Genomic DNA, 18,892 nt, shown 5'->3' with positions numbered 1-18,892 from the left:
ACTACAATATTTTGTTTTTAAAAAGAATTTGTTTTAATCTTACAAGGCAACCTAGAGAATCCTTTGGAGGCCTCAAACTCATCTTATAGTCATAGCCAAATCTGTGCTCTTCAAGGGAACCCCTTGTTGAGTAAGGATGGTGAGGTTTTTAAGGGTGGATGAATCAGAACGCTAGCCAGAAAACTCAGAAAAGACGACAAAATAAACTGATTTAGAGTGAGAAGATGGAAATAACAGAAGAAAAGGCTCTAGCTTTGTTTTGGAATTTCCTGCTTCAGAGCAACATTAGCTATCATGTGTTATTAGTCATGGAACAACATGTTTGAACAGAAAAATACTATATTTCACGGTCCTAAAATACTGACAAGCAGGGTTGTACTGTAGTTCAAGAACCATGTTATTAAAAAATGTTGTTTCCATTAAAAACTTTCTTTGCTAGCCTGCCTCAGGACTCCTTTAAAGTGTTTACTTCTCTTTACTCTTACCTTATAGTCCACCCCCCATTTCCATACTTCATGGCATTTTATATCACATAATTCCTTAGAAACTAAGCTAAGTGCTTTTTAGCTTTTTGCTTTACATTAGTTGAAGATAGATTTCTACAATATTACAATTAAAAGTTATAGTTTCCAGAACTGACAAGAAAAGAGCAAGACAAACATATTTTGGGGCATGTAGAACTAGCCAACATTTTTCATGCAAAATTGTTTTTGATGAAAAACTGCAGTTTTTGGAAAATGAAAATGTTGGGGAAATTCAGATTTTCCCCCTCTCCCCTTTCCCTTTTTTCAATGGAAAAAGAAAAAAATGAGGAAAAAGGGAAGAGAAAGGGGAAAGAAACGTTCATGTTTGGGAGGTTTGTTTTCTACAAATCAGAACATTTCGAAATTTTTCACAAAAAATGGGAGAAAATGAAAATGTTTCACAAAACACTTTTTTGACCAACTCTAGCAGCGTGGTTTTTTTACAGCATTTTGAATGAGAAACGATTACAAGCCTAGATGCTATTGGTAGTAAAAATGTGCACTACAGATGAAGATATGTAAAAATTTACTATGCAGATATACTGCACACATATGTATTATGCTCAACATTCATATGAAAAAATGGAGTAGCTGGCAATGAGCGTAACAGACGTTTTAACACAATACCAAGATAATGGCATTGGAAAGGATATCTATCCAGAGCAATGCAGCAAGATGCAAGTATCGGTACTCTCCTTAGACCCAAATGGCCATGTAAGTAGAGACTCTGAAATCATGGTCTATTTGCATATAATGTTTAGTTGCTGTTCTTCCCTGCCTTCATTTAAATTTCTCCTGAAGACTCGATTCTTCTGCAACGCCTACAAGGCACTAAAGCTGACTTAGTCATCTACTTATCTATTTCATGCATCTCCTGAGCAAACTGCTCATCAGTGTGGATTGAGGGGATTGAATGTCAGCAGGGAGGGATTATATGCACACTAGAAGCAAAATTGGAAATTGGTGCGGGAGAAAGGCAAAAGGAATAAATTGTCATGTGTTTAAGTAAGTTTTTTCTTAAAAAACCCAACAAATATGTAATTAGTAAGACAATGTCAATCACTGCCCAAGTGACCACACTTTGTTGTATTCTGCCAGCCTTCATTTCTCTTGGTATTTTTAGATAGCTCCTGCCTAGAAGAATATATAGTATCTGGCTTTGTGATTGAAAAGTGCTAGCACCTGTTGGCTGCTATGGCTGTGTTTTTTTAAAAAAATGTTCAACGTTTTGCATGATAAATTAATCATGGAAAGGATCCACAGACTTTTCTTTACATGCTTACAAAGCATTTAATAAATGTTAAGCTCCACCTACTCTCCACCCCTTAGTTACACTGTAGAAGTAATCACATACATACACCTAATTATAAATACTTACATAGCACTGTAACTGTACATGGCGCTTTTCATAGAACATTGGGGCAGGAACGACCTTTTTCTAAGAACTTATAGTAAGATGCCTACCAGACTAAGCAGGGAACAGTAGTTCAGGAAAGGGAGGTGTTTAAGGGAGGATTAATGGTAAGAAAATCAACACATGGTTCATGGAAGATGGGGTTTTTCTGAAGCAATGATTTAGAGAAGGCAGGTGGACAAGAGACTTCCATTTCTGTACCAGTGTTTTCAAATGTAACATATAATTCTGTGTGTATTGGCTGGACATGCTCACTTTAAAAACCTCTTGGACTTTGGCTACCAATTATGCACCACTTTAGACAATAGTGACTTGTTACTAATTTACCTTTGTAATTATGTACTGGAATTTGTAATGATTAATCTCATTCCTAGTCTATTGTCTAAATATATGAGGTAGCACAGCGTGATTTTAATCTGTACAATTGTTAATACAAGTTAATGCAAATATTGCATTAACGCATTTTACAAGTGTAAACATAAAATATGACTCAAGAATCAGAATTCCTGGTGGGTTGTCAGTGCATAGGTTTAATCCATTTCAGATGTTCAATGTTATTATGAGCAGTCAGAAATGATGGTATTCAGTAAGAGAGTTCTTAGATTACTGAGGCTGAAATGCTACTGGTTAACATAATTTAAACATTTTCTGATCCCTGGCTGCGCCAAGGGATTGTAGTTTTATTGACCAAATTCAATCCACATAATTGTTGTTTGCCTCAGAGACTATAAATCAAAGAATGTATTACTTGTCAAGGGGCAATTCATTTTGGAATCTATAATTTTAGCACATCGCCATTCACAAGAACCATCCTGTTAAAATATTTCTGTGCATCTATCTTAGCATTTTTATTTTATGTAGCAGTCACAGAAGCTAGCATACCAGTGAGGTTGTGCAATAAAAGAAGTTTAACTATCTTATACTATAGCTGTTCTTGTGCTCCATGTGGAGTGCTGGCTTCCTTTCTTTTCCTGAACTCCAAATTGAGGTACACAATGGGTGTGTTGTGCTCTGTTAGCATGGTATGCACAATATCTTTGAAAAGGAGGTGTGAGCTGCCGCTAAAACCTAGACTCTTAACAGTACAAGTACCAGAAACTAATTAAACACAGCACTGGGACATGCAGTCCATAAAAACTAGTGCAAAGCCTGCTTTCTATTATGACCTACATACTGCACAGCAGCAGTTGGACAATTTAAATCTAGTTACATTATTAAGGTTGAGTACAATGCATGTACTGCAATACTGAGGGATTCAATGATTTTAAGGTTTTTCAACTAAAATATTCACATGTTCAATATAACGTTTCATATCATAGTAATTCCTACAATACAGATCACAGCAGGATACATAAAACCCTTATTGTGTGTGTGTGGATGTGGGTGTTAAAATGCATGTACATGACTTTGTGAACTATTCAAAATGAAATTATTTCAAAATAGCAAACATTTGGAAGGGTACATTACGATATTTGACACAATCTGTAACATGATCAATCAATGTACTTCAAAAAAGATTCTAAACAGGTCACTGCCCACGTCACCTTTTCATGGAAAATATTTTATAGATCAGTTTCACTTACATGAAGTTTTGCACAAAGTATTTACAAAACTGAAAACAAAAACCAAACAAAAGCTTACCTCTTTCACACAAGCGGAGATGTACAGTAGCTTCTTCTAGGAATAAATCCACAGGCAGATCCTCCTAAGTCAACAATCTATTAATAGGAAGCATGTAAACCTGGTTTGTACAGCCTACAATACAGAGCCCATCTGAACTGCACACCTGCTTCTTCAGCAGCGCCTGCTCATATAAAAGAACAGCACACAAGAACAATGTTAAGAGAGGGCAACACCCTTCTTTTGGGTCAGCAGGTTTCACTCTGAGCAGCTGGCGAGCTGTTGAGATAACATTGCAGAGAAACCTTGCCTTTACAAGTCAAAAATCTGACTCCACTGCCAGTTAGCAGATATGCAGCATTATCACTCTGCATTCCACCCTCTCAGATCAGCTAGTGGCAGCAGCCGTCACCAGCTTGTCAAAATGGCATCTTGAGGGCATTCTCAGCCCTAATAATTATTCACTAATATGCCTGTTCTGTTTCCTGTGACTAGATTTTTGTTTATTTCGTGGTAAAGCACAGCATAATATGTCACACTGTTTTCCATAAGCAAAATGGCTGGTCCTTTCAGCAGTGCTGCAGACACCTCATTGGGTTCCACTGGCTTTTTGTAGCCATGGCAACAACCAACAGACAGACTTATTCAGCAAGCATGGCTGATCATGTGCAGATCTCCAACACAGAATGTTAATTTACGGGGTTTTTTCCCCTTCCGTACTGCCATTATTTTAATTTCTGAACATTTTATGGAAACATTCAGATGTTACTCATTATCTCCATTTGCTTTTGGGGTGATACAGAATTTTTGGTAAGTAAAGGAAGGGCTATCTACATTATACAGAATGTTTGTAAGAAATGAAGCCTCACTGCAAATAATCCAGGCTAATAAAAATTGTCATATAAAATAAACCATTGATTTAAAAAAACAGTCCTGTATCTTTGATGTTCAATTTAAGCATTGACAAGGTATGCAAAGCAATATGCCCTTTTGACAAGTAATCCTTTAACGGCCACTTTATTAAAATAAATTTAGAATTACTGATACAAATTAATAACACAACTCATGATTGCCACCAAGAAGTCAACATTTACCACCAAGAATAGCCTTTACAATCTCTCCAATTGTTCTTGGCATGTTTAACTAATATTAGTGTGGATTTTTCTATCCTAAATAGAAAAGATTTTAAAGTGGTTACCACTGTACCTGAGGTACCACAGTAGGATAGGATAGATATAGGATTAGAATAGGAGATAAAACTGTACATTGTGTCCTCGTTTCCCCATGGGAGGTAATGATACTAAAAATTGTGAAACTGAGCTTTACAGATAAAATGTGATATTTAAAAGAGAGAGATCATCATGTAAAATACAGTTCTGTAATAACATTGGTAAACATTGGCTTTCTGATGGTGATCTCTTCACACCTAGCACCCTTCACCCCAATGCTCTTTGTAATCTATTCATTTAAAAAAAACGGAAGCATCTACATAACATATTATATGGACTGTATTTACTACACCATTACACGCATTTTGCATCCCCCCAAAAAATCTAGATATCTAATTAGAAATAAGAGTTTGTGGAATAGAACATTTACCATGGCCAGATTCACTCCTGTCTGCAGGTACAAACGGCAGCTGAGCTGATATGAAAATAAGCCTAGGAGAGGACATCTGAAGATACTACTAAGCTCCCACAGGCATTTTGTTTGAGGAAGGCAGCTTTAAATCCCCTTCTAGTTTTCATAAGGCACACTGAGGCTGCTCAGAATGTACAATGAATCACACCATTTCCCAGGTCGGCCCCATACCCTTTTGGGGCTGCAGCAAGTAGCTCCAGACCTTCTGGAGAAGTGTAACTTGCAGACAGGTTGTACTGCTGCACCTCTCTACTCCTAGTGGAGCTTCTGCAACTGAGGGCCAGCTGGGAATCTAGTAGTGGAATGCAAGCCGGCCCAATGAGTTTGATTTCAGACATTTCTTTCATCAGAAACCTGATTCACCCCTTTGCAAGGTAGAAATATTTTCAACTGACTTCAAATATTTGACTTCAATAGGAGTTGTATAGTAAAAGTGAAGAATGGACCATGAGTGACTAGTGATCATCTTCCCAGTACTCTGTGGCTTTTCCTTTGCTTTTATGATTGCTACAAAGAGATGCTGTGTTTAGAAAGAATGCCAACGTATCAGATCTCCAACACATTCAAGCAGGTTTGAGTAAGATACTGTATCAGATATCATTGACCATATTTCTATCATCAATCCTAATTTATTGGATTCATTTTTCACCTTCTCAATTAACCTTTTCCAAAATGGAGGAAGAGTCGTTTGCTGATATTTATCTATCTATATATTCCCTAGGAAACAACATCTGACACTAAGGACCAAACTGTCTTCAAGTGAACAGTGCCTCCAGCTACCATGACTCAAGCACAGATTATTGGTGCCAGGACTGCTGTCCAGTGCTGCTCCTTTTTGAGCAGAAAGGGTGGCAATTTGCTGATTTTGCAACTGATTCTAAAGCTGTTAGCTGGGAAACATTAAACCACTAACAATTTATTACTGATGTGTACTAAACATTACAGCAAAATTACTCTGCATCACTAAAATACCATTTCACGGTCATTTGTTCAGTAACTTTCTTTACTGAACAACATAATATGGATGTAGGACCTGATTCTCCCTTTACAGTTGTTTTACACTGATGTAGCTCCACTTAAACCCTCGAAGTTGCTCTTGAGTTCCAGCATAATAAGGAAAATCAGAACCAGGTTGTTTGTCTACCCCATATATGTACATGCGTCGACCCATTAGATCATTTGTAATTGCTACCACATTCAATAGCGTTTACATAGGCTGCACTGCAACTTATTGAAAAAAAACAGTTTACTATACAAGTTTTAATCCCTTTGATCTGATGCCCACATTCATGGGTATCTTAAACCCAGAAAGGAAGCACAATGATTGTGTACAAAATTTCTTCTTGAGGTTAAAGAATGCACATATGGGACGCAATCTGCAGTGTTTAATGTTAAGCGTCTAACCCTATATTCCTCACGCAAGGCAAAGCTCCAATTCAAACTAGTGGGAGATTTGCCTATATAAGGAGTACCAGACTAGGTCAAAAGCAGTGATGGGCTTTTTACGTAGTGGTGGAATAAGTCGTTCGATAGAAGGCATGATGAGAGGCACAATATAAGAACCTGAACATGGTTCCAATCCAACAAAGTACTTAAGCACCAAGGGTGAGATCTTTACCACTGCTCAAGCCACTGTGTGCTGGGTAAAGGCTGGAGAGATGTAAAGAGGCCTTAGAATCCCAAACTGGCCAATGGAGGATTTCTGTAGTGCACACACTATGGAGATAGCCATAAGGCTGACTTCTGGAGACACCCTCAAAAGATCCTGTGTAGGGGGCCTGTAGGAGTAGGTCTGGGAACACAACCACAGCATCCAATGCTGTAGACATTTCAGGCAACCTGGAGAGGCGGCCATAACTTTGATAGGCCTTCAAGGCGGTCTAAATTATGCTGCAGTGTCTGGAACAGTACAGGTACAGGATGCTGCAAGTGTGGTTAAAGGCATCTTAGCTGGCTTTGCCCTATCACCCCTTCCCCACCCAGGGTGCAACTTCTGTGCTGCCCCAAGTAGAGGAGTATGTAGTCACTTTTGACTTGAGGGGACTACTCATGTGCCCAATAGATATTTGTTCACGTCAAAAGCCATCACAATTTGGAAAGGAGCTAGCAGATATTGAATAGTGCCTGATCCTAGGCACTTCACCTATGAGAATGCTATGACTCCTCACTTTCAAGAGAGAAGTGGAAGACATTACTTGTGCAGCTTTATCTCAAGAGAGATTCCTTTATCAATGTATCACAGTAGCATTGTAATTAACCTCTTCCAGTTGCTGTTTTTCTTCCACAACAGTATCTTCCAATTGTCTCAGACCAGCATGATTTGCTGCACTTACAAAACTGTACACCTTTCTTCACAACACAGTATGCTACATTCCTGGTTGACTTAATAAATTAGCTCACCAAAGATCATTCTTCATTAATTTATTCATTGTTTTTTCACTCAGCATAACTTTAAAATTTAGCACCCACATTTAAAAACATACTATTTATTAATTATATTGTATTCTTAAATTATCTTTTCAGCCACAAAACAAACGTGAACTGTATCAAACTTCAAATGCAGTTGGCACCAAAGGACAGCAAATGTCCCAAGAGCAAATCACAGTTAGGTAGCAATTACAGGAAATAAAATGATCCTTCTTGATATAGGATTGGTATAATTATTCCTGGATGTAATTTAATATCCAAATGGAAAATAAAACAAACAAAAAAAACTAGCATTAAGTCATGCCTGAATATCATTAGCACAGTTACAGATCTTTTTGACCCTGTTTCCATTTCCTTAACCACTTGCATAGTAGGTTTACATGAAAAAATGTCCATACAAAGATAGTCTGATGCGATAGACAATATGGTTTCTCAGTTTCCAATGAAAATGAAAGTATTTTGTTAACTTTGCACCTTTACAAAAAGATTTCAATGCACTTTATAAATAAGAGTTATTCAATTCTCCCAACACCTAGGGCAGTACGTAAATATCACCTCATTTATAGGTGTGTCAACTGAAACACAGATTATGATTCTTTCCAAGGTCACACAGGAAGTCAGTGACAGAGTCACCTGGATTAGAATGCTCTAGTTTGTCTCTCACTCTTATATAATTGCCACTACACAGTACACATCTCATAATGCAAAACATGACAATAATTAATGGTACATCGTATAGTATCTGTGCAAAAGGGAACTCGAAATGGAACACTGCAGAACTAGAGTTTATTTTATGCAGTGCCAGACTTGCTCAGAGCTCCTGCACCAGTTTGATTATTCACTCTACATATTTTCAAGTTCCTAGCAGCAACATCTCTGAGTTAGAGATTGCTTTCATAGTTATTCTATCAGATAACCTGTGAAGGTGTTCTGATAGGTGTTACTATACAGAGTGTGCAGAGCATATACAATAATGAGGCAGCTTAAGAGCTTTTTAAACTGCATGTGTGGGTTTAAATAAAATATTCACAAAAAGCACTTCAAAAACATATGCTAGAGGGCATTTGAGGAAAAAAGAATTGAAGGAAAGTTATCCTTTTTTTAAAAGAAATATAATCACATGGATCATGGCCAACTTGCCTCTAGGGCAGGCAATTCATACGCTGCATGAGGTACAAAACCATGGCACAAAGAGAAGAAAACATTGATCCAATTTTCCCCTTAAAAATTTATAGGATTTTCCAAGAAGACCTCCAAATTATCCTTATAATAAAGCAGTAAGGCACTTTAAACTAACAGTTCTAAACACTGTAGTAATATTACCATAAACTGTAGCGCTAAAGATCATTACTCCAAAATTCTGTACTACTTTTCCATTTTATGTGTATTGTGGCAGATGGCTGGCTTCACCCTATTGGGTCTCACGCTTCTGCCTCTTGTAGTGGGCCAGGGCATCATCCGTTACCCCATCTCCCCAGGAAGGGGGGTAGGGACCCGGGCCCGCCCACTCCTCCGGGTCCCAGCCCAGGGGCCCTATGAGTAGCAGTTATGAGCTGCTGGCACCGTACTTGCAGCTGCAGACTTTTTCCCCTGGGCTACTTTACCCCCCTTGATCCTTCTGGCCTCTCAGGCCCTGCTTCCTTGCTCCCTGGACTGGGCTTCCCAACCCAAGCCCCTGTGCCTGGGGGAGTATCTCAGTCCTGCCAGGGGCGGGTTTCCCCTCCTGAGCTCAGTACTTGTCTTAGGACTCCTCTGCTCTTCCATACAACACTGTATTCCTGTCTGCTCCTTGCACAGCACAGCAACTCCTCCAGCTCGTGCCCTGTCTCTCTGGAGCAGAGGGTTTTTATCAGGCACCTGGCTGGGCCTTAACTGGCCTCAGCTGCTCCTAATTGCCCTCTAATGACAATGGCTAGTCTACCGGGAACAGAGCTCTGAGCATTCTGTGGCTTACATGCCTCCCTTCCCTCTCCTCGACAACCTCCTCTTGGCCCTGGCCAAATTGGCTATCTACAAGACCAGGGAGAGGAGGTTGGCACCACTCTCTGACTGTGACTGTGGGGCCTACTTCCGTTCCTCTGTCCGTTCACGTATCTGGATGGAGTTCCTCTGGGCAGCGTCCGCTGGCTCCCTTGACACCTTCCGGGAGCACTGGATGCTGTCTGGGGTTCTCTGCTCGGTGTCCCCTTACAGTTCCCTCTGTTTTACCCTTTGACCCTCACGCCCCTTCCTGTTTTTTCATTTGTTGTCCCACGGAATCAGTTGAGTCCTGGGTCTGGTGGCTCCTCTCCTTAGGCTGGGGGAGGGGCCTTTAGCGGTGGGCAGGCTTGCACCTGCCCACCCACCCTCTTACTCAAATAGTACCACTCTCCTACTGCCCATGCTTTATCACAGTATAATTGCAATGATCCTCTTGCAGTTCTAGTCTGGTTCTACTGCATCAATCACGATAATATATTTAAGTAAAATTGCAGTCTGCATCAAAACACTGTCATGAATCCTTCTGCACTACATTTTATCTTATTTCTAGAAATGGATAAAAGAGTACCTTAAAATTTAGTTAAAATTGTAATTTGAGCTCTTTTTCTAGACTTCCATCAGCCTTTGATTCAGTGCATTGAGCAAGTTTGTGGGATCTGATAAGGCAACTCAGCATCCCTAGAGAGATAGTGTCATTGACAGAAGAGCTCTATAATGGAATGGAAAGCTGTGTTTCAGTCATTGGTAGATACATGACATGGTTTCCTGTCTCCACAGAAGTTCAGCAAAGTTGCATTCTGTCAGCATCATTGTTCAATATCAGCACTGACTGCTTGATGGATAAGCTTGAAAAAGCAGCTGTTGGGGGTGCTGAGCTGAACACCATTCTGCTTTTAGATCTCAAATACATCAATGACATTGTTTTTTGGCTCAGTCTGGTGAATTGCTGCACTAACATCTGATCTGGTTGGGCAAGAAGCAGTGCACATTAGTTTGGTTATTAATCCAGATAAAATTAAGTCTCTGGCTATTACCATCAAGCATCCTCCAGCTCCAGATTACAACCAGATCAGGATTAACCCATCCAGATGGGACATTGAGCACGTAGCAATTGTCAAGTGTCTAGGCAGCATCACATACTGCACTGCAGGATGCTCAAAAGCTATGAACACTTGTATAGCAGCAGCAGCTGCTGCCAAGTTTTCAGCCTATCAGTGCCTCAGTTTATACAGTAGCCTCTGTAGGACTGTCATTTCATCAAGGTTGCCCCAATGCTGCTGATCTATAGAACCAGGAGTATACCAACTCTATTGTATGGAAGTGAAACATGGGCACTGAGGAAGGCTGAAGAACACTGGATTGATGTTTTCAGTTCTTGTCTTCATCAGCTGCTCCATATCAAATGGCAAGAGAAGATCAGAAATGAGGATGTTCAGTGCTGAAACAAGCAACCTAGCACTAGTTCAGTTCAGCAGTTTCTTGGTATGGACATATTATTAGAATGGTAGAACAACAAATTCTGAAATGTGCGTACTACACAGCCAGCAATCATGTGGACTTAGGGTGAACTGGGTTTTTTTTGTGTCCACCTTAAAGATCTAGTCACAGATTGATCCCAGTAGCACTTGATCTGCAAGGAGGCCATGTCCTTTGGGACTTCTGTGATAAAGTAGAGCAGGAGGAAACAGGGAGAGGCGGTCAGAATTTTCTTTACAGACATTATTTTGCCAGTTATGAATCTTATTTATGAACAAGTGATTTACCATAATGGCCTGTCTTTCTGTCATCACTGCAGTCACTTGTCACAACAAAACGTCTTATGTTTTATATCTCTGGAATTATATTTTGAAGAGGACAAGAATGAGTATGAAATCACGTAGCCATTCAAAAGGAGACTGAAGGAGCTTGGCTTGCTTAGCCTAATGAAACAAAGGAGGAGTGGAGATATGATTGCTTCCTATAAATACATCACAGGGAGGGAGAGGAGTTATTTAAGTAAAGGGCCAGTGTTAGCACAAGATGGATATAAATGGATATAAACTGTCCATCAGTAAGTTTAGGCTTCAAATTAGATGAAGGTTTCTAACCAGCAGAGGAGTGAAGTTCAGGAACAGCCTTCTCAGGGAAGTAATGGGGCAGCAAAAAACATAACTTGTTTCAAGACTGAATTTCATCATCACTTTCCCTTGGTGTGAGGAAGCCTTGTCTGTGCCTGCTGTGAATCAGCTCCCAGAAACCACCAGTTTCTTGCAGCACAAGCACTACCTTCCAGGCCTCCAAGGCCTTGCTCTCTCTGTACAAGTAGTGATAGGTACGCACCAACCCCCAAGTCCTCAATGCAGTCCCTGTAGTATCCAGCCTCTTATCCAGTGAAAACAGAATTACCAGGTCTGCTGTTCTTAAAGAAACACGACACACCAGCTTGTAAGATCCAACCCAAGATCACCACTTTGCTTAACACCACTGCACTTCAATATATTTATAATGAAAACAAGAATATGTTTATCATCAAAAGAATATAGATTCAAGTGACAGTGAGTAAGGAAACTGGAAACAAATTGTTACATATAAAACAAAATCATAACATGCTTTCCAGAGGCTTAACTAACAAGTTATCCTCTTGTCTAAAGCAGCTTATCCCATCCAAACTTCTTTTCAGCATTTTCAAACAAGTCTGGTTGAGATCCCTCTTTCATGAAGTAAACTTGCTGTCCATTTACTTCCTAGGTGAAGAATGACAGGGTGTTCTTTGTCTCTCAAATATATTAAGGCAAACCTTTGATGTGCACCTCAAGATAGTGTTCTCCACCTCTCCTCCCTCCCTGCTGTTTTCTTCTTCCTGTTACTTTTCTCTCTGTGAAGATTTCACAGTCCTTTGTTAACATTCAGTTCAGACTGGTGAGAGGAGTTCCACTGTGAAACTTATATTTAATTTACATGTAAACAGCTAGATAGATAACCTTTTATTTGAGATCTTGAAAGCTTGTCTCTTTCACCCACAGAAGTTGGTCCAATAAAAGATATTACCTCACCCACCTTGTTTCTCTAACATCCTGGGACCAACACAGCTACAACACTGCAATCTTCAGTCTGACAGGTCAGTTTAGGATAAACAAAGTCATCGACAAAACAAAATCATACCACACACATTGTGATATGATTTCATCAGGCCTCACAACATAAAATGGGTTGGTTCAAGCCACTATTTGGAAGGGAGGTTTCCAGAGTACACCAAAATACTGCAGGAAATAATACTCAACTAACCACATTGGATGGAACAAGGGACATTTTGTTTTTAGAGCTGAAGTCTTCCAACTGAGATGTACAGCTGAAGTCCTTTTTATAAGTGTGTGTATTAACCCAATGAAATTCCAAGCTGGGAAGATATATTCTGTCTATTTAAAATTTCAGTTGGATATGCAATAGCCCACTTAATTTACTGTCCTGAACTGTTGCAAGGTGTTGCAATTCACTGTTAAGATTTTATTGCATTTGAGTGATTTCAATTCAGTTGTGGGTGAAGTAATACCTGTATAGTTTGTAAAGAGCTTTGGGATCCTTCAATATATTAAACACACACACTACTGAGGGTAAATAAATGAGAAATTGTATGCCCCTGAAAGAGCGTAACAGACTTGCTAGACTGCAAGCAAGAACAGGTCATCCACAAAGAGGCATGTAACTACTCTCTCTCAGTGTTATAACATCCATTGAACCAGTAGAAGCAATGCACATGGGCAGAGGGCAATATACATAGAGCAGTGGTTCCCAACCTGTGGCCCTGGGGCCAAAAGTGGCCTGTGTGGGCTTTCAAAGTGACCCGCGGCTCCCCTCCTGCTGGCTGCAGAAGGGAGCACTGCCTAAGGACCCAGGCAAAGCGTGTTTCCACAGAGCTAAATGACAGGTGCAGGCTCCTTGCTGCAGCCAAGGGGATGGGAGATCAGCGCTCCCCTCCCCTGGCTGTAGCAGGGAGCACGGGAAAGTCTCTGCCTAGGTCCATAGGTGCTGAGGTACCTGCTGGAGCCAAAGAGAGGGGAGCACTGATCTCCCGTCCCTCTGACTGCAGAAGGGAGCCACTGCAGGGACCCAGGTGGAGTGCACAGGGCTACAGGATGTGTGTGGTTTCCCTGCTGCAGCCAGGGAACTCCTTCCATCTGGCTTCAGTGGTGGGGGTGTCTGCTGGTGGAAACTGGTGGCCCTTCCGGTAGTAAAAATGATATCTGTGGCCCTTAAGCCAAAAAGTTTGGGAACCACTGACAGAGTATATGACCCAAATTCGGCCCTTAGATATTATCTGCAATAATTATTGTCTGAAAATGAAGCAGCATGAGTTCACTGAAGTAAATGCAATAATTTCTTGTACTAAATACACATTTTAAAAATCCATTTCCAGGGAGAAATTAAGAAAGTTTCATATTCTTCTCTTGGTTGGAATGACCTGACAATTCACTCATGATTCTTCTTTGCTCTTCCAAATTGAGATTAATGTGATCATCTCAAAATCCCAGTAATAAAGGGCCTGATTCTCCTGTCAGCTGCATGCAAACTGACTTTACCCATGACTAGTAGGATAGTTGGGCCAAAGAAATCTCTGATCATTTTGGTGAATTCTTTACACCATACCTATGACAAACACATTTCATTTTTACACACATCTAATTTTAATAGACAATACAATAACATTACAATGACAGGTGCCCCTTCCCTACTGAATTTTCCCATTTGTGCCTTGTACCTAGATATAGATGGCAGGAGATTCAGCACACTATGCCTGGTTCTCTCTCTCTCTCTCTCTGCTCCTCAAATTTTGGCCAAGTTATGTGTCTGCTCAATGAGGAAGAAGCCTGCACTCTGGAGCTCTTATTTTACATTCTGCACTTGTCCATGAAGGAATGCAGATATGCAACAAAGATCTGTGCTGTGAGAGGCGACTTTACTCCGTCTGTGCTACAATCACCTGAATACACTAGGAAAAGTTAACAGTAGCAGGGAAAGATTTAAATGAGAAATTGTATTGTTTTTTTCAGTAATAGATTTTTGCAGTCTTTTCTTTATTATGGTACAACAAGGATAATATTTAAAGGAGAAATCTGAAATCCAGCAGGAAACCTTTCCATTAGCAATATGTTAAGCACAAACTATTTGGACCTATAAGAACTGAATGACATATTACTCAATTATATTAGAAACACAAAAAGATACATTTAGCAAACTCCCATTCATCTCACACTCCTGTTTCTTTCTCCTTCTGCTGTGCTAGCACACCCACTCCTTTCATCTCTCCTTTTAATTCCATGTTCATCAGTCATTTTCTTTCTTTCCTTAGCCATAATCTCCTTTCTCTCTTTTTCTTCTGTCCACTCTTTTTTGAGTTCCTGCCCCATCCTCCCCCTGCCTTGCTTCCCAGCATTCCTTCCTTCAGCCAAGGCTCTGTCCTGCTTTCCCCTATTGGGGATTTCCCTCATTTTTCTCCTGCCTGAATGAATCTTCTTGCCTTTTCATCATGTAGTGAGTGGAGGTGTGTCATTAGGTGGGACAAGATGGCAGAGGGGGTGGTCTGAGATACAGATTTTGAAGTGTTGCTCAGACACTTCACTTCCTGGCAGCAGGCCTATTGCAACCAAAACTGGAAATACCTCCCCTCACCCAGTTTCAGATCCAGCTTGGAGCCAAAGTCACAGGGAGAGGTTGATCAAATGCTCTCCCTCCCCCTAAAGCTTGAGGTATATCCTGGTAGTTTGATATCCACCATTCTAGTTCTGAGACACCACCAATTATTTGATTCGGTTTCTTTTTTAAAATATGTTCTCCCCACACTCCCTCTGTGACTCCCTGACCTCTTTTCTACACGTGGAGATTTTGGGGTGTTCTTTTTCCCTCACCCAGGGTTGTACTGTCAAACTGTTACTTGAACTTATCTGTCTCTCTCACCATTCCACTTTCACTAAAATTGCCACAGAAAGTGTGAGAGAAGAAAGATTAACACAGAAAAAGGGACCTCATTTACTTTCCCTTTCATTTTTTCCCCCTTGTTTTCTTTACAAAGAACAAGATGTAACCAATCAACTCAAAATAGAAAGTGGTTTCCTAAACACACCACCATAATGATGGCTCAGAACTTGGAAGCTTTGCTATTGTCTGATTAGACTGGCTAATTAAGTGATAGAAAACTTGTTGGGCCAGTCCTATCAGACTCTGACATCTCTGGAAGTTAACTAAAGGAAATTTTTTATGAACTGCTGCATTAGAAATTTGACCTTCTGCACAAACAAGGCTTTAAACCCACCAGAGTTCTCTCTGGGTGCTCACAATTTATATTCAAGCCTCCTGTGCTGTATTTTTGGAAAATACTAATCAACTGTTCAAATCAAAACTCAAAAGCATTGTAAAAAAACCAGTATCAGCAATAAAGTATGCAGTCATTAATCATTAGCCTAAAGAAAAGGTGGATGAGTGTGTGTACAGATGCCAAATAAACATAACAGTGAAACCTATTTTCACTAACATTCTTTACTGGATAGGGCAAAACAGTAGCTTTTAATGATAATATGATCCTTATAATCCATCTTCAACATGGTTCTAAAGTATTTTGCATCTGAAACATTTTAAAATAGTGAATTTCTCAAAGGTGGGCTTAAACTTTATTCTCAATTCTAAAGAGTGGGAAGCAGCTATTTCTGCCAGAAAAGGTCACAGATCAATCTTAAAACACCTCTCTCTGAGTATAAATACCATCACACAGCATGGCTAAGTAATGTGAACATGTCTGGCTGGCATAGCTACAATAACTAAGTTGATAAGGTACCAATCAGCTTATCCACAACATTCTTTTCAAGAAGAGGTCATTGCTCTTTTTGTTCCACAAAGCGCAACAATGCTAAAGCATTCCACAAGCTTCTTAATTAAACAATATTAACAACAGCATTTACGTCACAGTTTCGGTAGCTTATGTTCTTTGAAGTGGCACTGCACAAAACAAGTTTTTGTTGAAAAATGGTGTCTGCAAAATAGTTCTTGTGCTATATCAGTTGATCAATTTATTATGGAGAGATTTCCAGGCCCAGACTTACTTTCTATTGTAACCATGATCGGGGGCTTCTTTTAAGTTTAACTATGAACTTAAAAAAAATATAACTGAAAAAATTTTATTTTTAGCCATCAGTAACTTTCATCAATCTTACGTATAGCTTAATTAATTTGTGTGTGTCTTTGAATAGAGCTAGACACAATTAATACAGGCACTGTGAAATGGGACCTGTTTTTAAAAAGTCAGCAGCCAAATCCTCCTTAAATGCAACATTTAGATTTAAGAAAATAATGGCATATTTCCATTTTACATATACTTTGCAATCTGGAACAGTCACAACACGAACAATTTGACTGGCATATTAATAAAAGGACTCCGCATTTGTATTTAGTATAAATATAACAGGTCCAAATGTCTTTGTTTTTTGATACATGTAAATTGAAAATATTGGGACATTTTCTTCTTTAGCCCCAAATATGATTTGAATAAGGTCATACTCATAACAGGAGAAGCACTACTAGGAAAGCAACCTCTGTTTCCAGCACAAACATGAATAAAAATACTGAAGTATCCCAGCATTTGGCTTTATGAAATGGCAATGATTTGACTGTTCAGTACCACTTATTGGAGGGGGCTGCAGACAAAGTGTAATGTAGAAGGAATAGAAAAGATACCGTATGTGCATGAGTGAGGAAGAAAGAAAACAAACACACACAAAAATCTCTGTATAATCAACATTTAGAAACCCAAGCCAGTGACATTGTTTCCATAGTAACTAAAGAACTTCAAAGCAGAGAAAAAGCAAGGGAGATCTTAAAAAGGATAGAACCAAAGGCAGATTCAAATATATCATATACCAGTCTGAAAGTCAGGACCCTACGATGAGGGACTCACACAGTATATGGATCTGTAGATCTAGGAGTCTCTCTGTTTAAGGAATTTAGGTCTAGTAAGGCTCTGCTACCTATCGAACTATGGATCAAAAGGGAATAAAACACAGAAACAGACCATCATGGCAGAACCCCTCATGAGCTGTCCATCTGATGCTCTACCTAGATTAACACCTCCTCCCATTCGTTAGCTGGCTACTGCACAACAGATTGTTGTTCCAAGACATGGAAGAATTTTCTGCTAGTCAATGCAGTTCTTCCACCCACTGCATTGGCCAACCATAGTCAGAGGAGGTGACCAGCATATCTTCTCTCTCAGATCGTGTTACATGATAAGAGTGACCCAATTGGGAGGAGTTACAATGGGTAGCAGCCAGCACTATGCATATGGTTAATCTGAGTGAGCTGATCCAGCCGGTCTGCAGCGCTGATCTTCAGTGACTGTTGTGCTGCAAGGAGGAGAGAAGTCCCCTGCAATTGACCTTTCAGCAGAAAAAGTAATGGAGGTTAAGGAAAAGGCTTGATGTAGACTGTCTGAGGTTGGGGGAGATTTTAAGGAAGAGGGAACCACTGAAGTAAGTGTCTGTCTAGATACCCACAAATCTGGGGGAGGAAGGTTTGAGAATACCACTATTTTGATGGATCCAGGCCTCAGTTAATCTTGATCTGCTCCAAAAAGACTTTTAAAAACAGTTGTATGCAGTGTTGTTATAGCCATGTTGGTCCCAGAATATTAGAGGTCTGAAGAATGAAGAGCCGCTCTGTGTAAACTTGAAAGCCTGTCTGTCTCCCCAAGAGAAGACAGTCCAATAAAAGATATTCCCTTACATACCCTATTGTTCAAAAAAGGAACATATGCTAGAAAGATTTTAATGCTTGAAAAACTTTGCATATTCATTCATATTTCCATAATTTCTTATGAATGTGTTCAACCTAAATTCATAGATTAATTGCTATCTAAAACTCATTAAAAAAAAGCTTTAGCATCTCCTATCATTAAATGGTATATATGCGCCACAGCCTTTTGAAGATTACAATGGTATGGTTACTACATTACATTTATTATAATTCACCTCTTTCTCACAACTGTCTCAAAATCACATCTTACTTATATCCCAAATCAACCTTAGCATATCATAATATATGAATCCAAAAGGCAGAGATACAAACTTTGCCAAATTATATATAATGACCATAGGTCAGCTCCCTTGGCTGGTATAGACTGGTTAACATTAAAAAGATAAGAGCTACTCCGGTTTACACCAGCTGAGGATCTGACTCTAGATCATTTATTTCAATATAGCTTTAAAATGACCTAACTGGCTCTATTTAAAATGGATACTGTCAATTTAGTCCAAATATAGTCCAA

At 39.6% G+C, this 18,892-nt stretch overlaps 1 protein-coding gene across 28 annotated transcripts in view; it reads right to left on the bottom strand.

Moving 5' to 3' along the window:
* Positions 1-18,892, bottom strand: part of SORBS2 (sorbin and SH3 domain containing 2) — a 400,789-nt gene that overhangs the window by 268,285 nt on the left and 113,612 nt on the right. The window contains exon 1 of one of the 28 annotated variants that reach the window (XM_067551607.1): positions 3,580-3,732. The exons of the other annotated variants lie outside the window; for them this stretch is intronic. The gene's annotated coding sequence lies outside the window, so the exon portion shown is untranslated. Of the gene's footprint in view, positions 1-3,579; positions 3,733-18,892 lie in introns of those variants that run through there. 28 annotated transcript variants of the gene reach the window in all.

This window comes from Emydura macquarii, unplaced genomic scaffold (assembly GCF_026122565.2).
Source record: "Emydura macquarii macquarii isolate MOO-44397 ecotype Brisbane River unplaced genomic scaffold, CSIRO-AGI_Emac_v2 contig_1363, whole genome shotgun sequence".
Taxonomy (NCBI): Eukaryota; Metazoa; Chordata; order Testudines; family Chelidae; genus Emydura; species Emydura macquarii.
Note: the sequence above shows the minus strand (reverse complement) of the source record. Positions and strands in the feature narration are given on the sequence as shown.